This window comes from Chiloscyllium plagiosum, chromosome 22 (assembly GCF_004010195.1).
Source record: "Chiloscyllium plagiosum isolate BGI_BamShark_2017 chromosome 22, ASM401019v2, whole genome shotgun sequence".
In the NCBI taxonomy this organism is placed as follows: Eukaryota; Metazoa; Chordata; class Chondrichthyes; order Orectolobiformes; family Hemiscylliidae; genus Chiloscyllium; species Chiloscyllium plagiosum.
In genome coordinates, this window is record NC_057731.1 from 12423160 (window position 1) to 12427360 (window position 4201).

A 4201-nucleotide genomic window follows, 5' to 3' on the forward strand; every position below is an offset into this window, starting at 1 on the left:
TGCGCACATAGAACGAGCTGCTACAGGAAGTGATGGGGTGGGTACAATTACAACATTTAAATGACATCCGCATGGGTATATGCATAGAAAAGCTTCAGTCAGAAATGGGCCAAATGCTGGCAAATGGAACTAGGTCAGATTGGGATATCTGGTCGGCACGATGAATTGGACCCGAGGGTCTGTTTCCATGCTGTACGACTCAATGATTCTTCTGAATCTTGTTGTAATGGTTAATCATAAAGACACCATTGTTTCTCTGTAGTCCTTTAGTTCTAGTTTGATGTATGGCAGATCATTAATGTTTTGGTAGCTGACTGTAGTGAGGTTCTTGATAAAGTTTTGAAGAAGGTTTTTTGATTTCTGCTTTATCTTATCAATTCAGGAGAAATGTTTTGACCCAGACAATGGTTAGAATGTGGAACTCACTAATACAGAAAGTAGTTGAAGTGAATAGCTCGGGTGCATTTGAGAGGACGCTGGATAAGCATATAAAGGAGAAAGTAATAAGAGTTTTCACAATGGCGTTAGATGGTAGCATAGTGGCTCAGTGGTTAGCACTGCTGCCTCTTGGTGCCTGGAACCTGGGAACGATTCCAGCCTCAGGCAACTGTCTGTGTGGAGTTCGCACATTCCCCTCGTGTCTGTGTGGGTTTTCCCCATGTGCTCCAGTTTCCTCCCACAGTCCAAAGATATGCAGGTTAGGTAAATTGACTTGCTAAATTGTCCATAGAGTTCAGGGATGTGTAGGTCAGGTGCATTAGTCTTGGGTAAATGTAGAATAATAAGGTAGGGGAATGGTTCTAGGTGGGTTATTCTTTGGAGCATTGGTGTGGACTTATTGGGCCAAATGGCCTGTTTGCACACTCTAGGGATTCTCTGATGTGGGAAGATGGTAAGTAGCAGAAACATAGAAATAGATCAGCTCGGCAAAAGGGACTGTTCCAGATCTGTAAACTGTTTATGGGTCTGACAGCTTAACTTAATACTTCAATAAGAAATACAACATATATCAAAATGTTTGTGCTGTATGTCAAAGCACACTGGTCATAAAATCCTCTGAAAATGATAAAAATGGCATGAAATATAATTCATAATATACAAACATATTTATTCATTGTTGGGGTGTGGGTATGCAAGTGGGTCTCAATTTACTTGGGTCAAGACATATATTGGCTGAGTAAAATTAGCCTTTCCCCAGTATAAAACTTTTATTCCTGACTTATTCTTCTCCTTTTTCATAAGTGTCTGAAATCAAACTGAATTGTGGTTACTATCTCCACAATGTTGGCCAATAGATATGCCTTTCAATTTTGTTTCCTAATGTTAGTTCCAGAACTGGCCTCTCCCTTATTGAACTTTCTATGTACTGACAAGAAACGTTCTCCTGGATTTAAATATTTTTAAGCAAAAATAGATAGATTCTTAAACAACAACTCAGCAGGTCTGGCAGCACCTGTGGAGAGAGAAACAGAGTTAACGTTTCAAGTTCAGTGACACTTCTTCAATGGACTCAAAACATTAACTCTGCTCTTTGGCACAGACATTGCCCAACCTGCTGAGTTTCTAAAACAATTTCTATTTTTGTTTCAGATTTACAACATCCACAGTTCTTTACTTTATCATAGATAGATTCGTGATTACCAGAGGCGTAAGATATCATCAGAAATATGCAGGAATGTAGAGTCGAGGCTAAGATCAGAGCAGTCATGATCTTATTCATTGGCAGAGCATGCTCGAAGGGTTGAACAACCTACTCTTCATTCTTGTTCACTTGATGCAATTTAAGAACTTTGTTCCATCCCTACTTTGCATTCTAAAACTATCCCAGTTAATATTTGGGTAGTTAAAATACCTTGGAGATAGTGAGAACTGCGGATGCTGGAGAGTCAGAGTGGATAAAGAGTTGAGCTGGAAACAGCTCAGCAGGTCAAGAAACATCAGAGGAGCAGGGGAGTCGACATTTCAGGCCAGAACCTTTCATCAGTTCTGATGTGCTGGAAAACTGTGCTTTTTCCAGCTCAACTCTTTATACACTCTAGTTAAAATCCCTTACTATTAATACCTTATTATTCTTATGTTCCTTTGAAATTTGATTGCCTACTTGATCCTCTATCCCTCTCTGACAGATTGGGACGCATAATACTCATCTAAAGCTTGTTTGCCCGTCTGCGTTTACACTTCTACCTCATTTGATGATCCTTCTAAGGTATCATGCCTCCTCACTGGGTGGCACGGTGTCTCAGTGGTTAGCACTGCTGCCTCACAATGCCTGGGATCCACGCACAATTCCACTCTTGGGCGACTGGCTGTGTAGCGTTTGCACGTTCTCCTCGTGCCAGCATGAGTTTCCTTTAGATGCTCCAGCTTTCTCCCACAATTCAAAGATGTGTAGATTAGGTGAATTGGCCATAGTGTTCAGGGATGTGTAGGGTAGGTGCATTAGTCAGGGGTAAAACAGGGTAGGGGAATGTGTCTGGGTGTGTTACTTTTCAAAGGGTTGATGTGGACTTGTTGGACCAAATGGCCTGTTTCCACACTGTAGAGTTTCTTTGATTCACTGCTATAATTGATTCCTTGATCAATGTTGCAACTGCCCCTTCCTTTCTGAATATGGATATAATAGGATGCACACAAAAAGAGTCCTATGCATATTATGGGATGGAAACACACACACGTATACTGTATAATGGAATACATACAATCAGATCCATTTGTATATTATGGAAGGACACACCAACAAACACAACACACACAGACAGCTGTTAGCAATTTATGAGTGGACACACACAGAATATTAGGTTTATTAAGGGATAGACGTACAAACACACCACATGCCCTGCATATATTATGGGATGGATACAGGGACTCCCTGTGTATAATGAAATGGACCCAAGTGTCCTGTGTATGTAATGTGATAGCTATTGAAACACCACCCACCATGTATATTATGGGATGGATGCTCAAGCCTCTGTGTATATTATGGGATGTTTTGGGGCCCACACCCCAGGAAGGACATACTGGTGTTGGAGCGTGTCCGGTGGAGATTCACACGGATGATCCCTGGAATGGTAGTCCTAACATACGATGATCGGCTGAGGATCTTGGGATTGTATTCATTAGATTTTACAATATTGAGGGGAGATCTAATAGAAACTTACAAGATAATGCATGGTTTAGAAAGGGTGGATGCTGGGAAGTTGTTTCTGTTAGGCATGGAGACTAGGACCCGTGGGCATAGCCTTAGAATTAGAGGGGGTCAGTTTAGAATGGAAATGAGGAGACATTTCTTCAGCCAGAGAGTGGTGGGTCTGTAGAATTCACTGCCACAGTGTGCAGTGGAGGCCGGGACGTTAAATGTCTTCAAGGCAGAGATTGATAAATTTTTGATAGATTAGATTACATTACAGTGTGGAAACAGGCCCTTCGGCCCAACAAGTCCACACCGACCCGCCGAAGCCAAATGGCCTTACTTCTGCTCCTAATCCTTATGGTTTTGTACATTGTGTCCACTGCATATTATGGGATTGACAGTGTCCTATGTATATTATTGGATGGACACAGGGGCCCCTATGTATATAACAGCATCAGTTCCTTGTGTATAGTATCGGATGGATGCGTTGCCTGGGTTTGACAGGAACTGGGCACGAGCCAGGTGCCGACTGTGACGGGGATAGAGGATGCCGATCACTGATTGGTCAACTCGCAGCGATGACGCGGGATCGAGCATGCAATGGGTGGAGCGGGCGCGCGCGCTGGCGGGGGCGTGCCCCCTGTGTTTCGGTCTGAGGCGGCGGCCGTTCATCCGTTGGCCACGAGCGTGTGTCCGTTCGCCCAGCCCGGTTCCGGGAGGCAGCAGCCGGTAACGGTAAGTGTGATTGGAGACGGCTCTGCGGGTGGACTGAAGATCCCTCCCTCCCATGTTGAGACCGCGGGTGAGGGGAGGGGTAAACCTGGGTTTCAGGCAGTGGCTGTGGGAGGGCCGGGCCTGTATCACCCGGGCAACCGGCAGGTGGTTACCACAGGCCATGGGAACGAGACCGAGCAAACCCACCCCTCCATTCCTTTAGCTTTATGGGGGGGGGGGGGAACAGGCCTTCCCCTCTCCCTCTCCCTCTCCCTCTCTCCACTCCATCCCCCCTTCCCAAACTACAGGGGCCTGATTCACCCCCTGACCCCCCCCCCCTTCCCAAACTACAGGGGC

At 44.9% G+C, this 4201-nt stretch overlaps 1 protein-coding gene across 2 annotated transcripts in view; it reads left to right on the forward strand.

The window, feature by feature from the left end:
• The first annotated feature begins 3733 nt into the window (after positions 1-3733).
• The window catches only part of lipf (lipase, gastric), a 47545-nt gene continuing 47077 nt past the window's right edge, over positions 3734-4201 (forward strand). Inside the window, exon 1 of one of the 2 annotated variants that reach the window (XM_043712403.1) lies at positions 3734-3865. The gene's annotated coding sequence lies outside the window, so the exon portion shown is untranslated. The remainder of the gene's footprint in view (positions 3866-4201) is intronic. The other variant, XM_043712404.1, reaches the window with a different exon arrangement.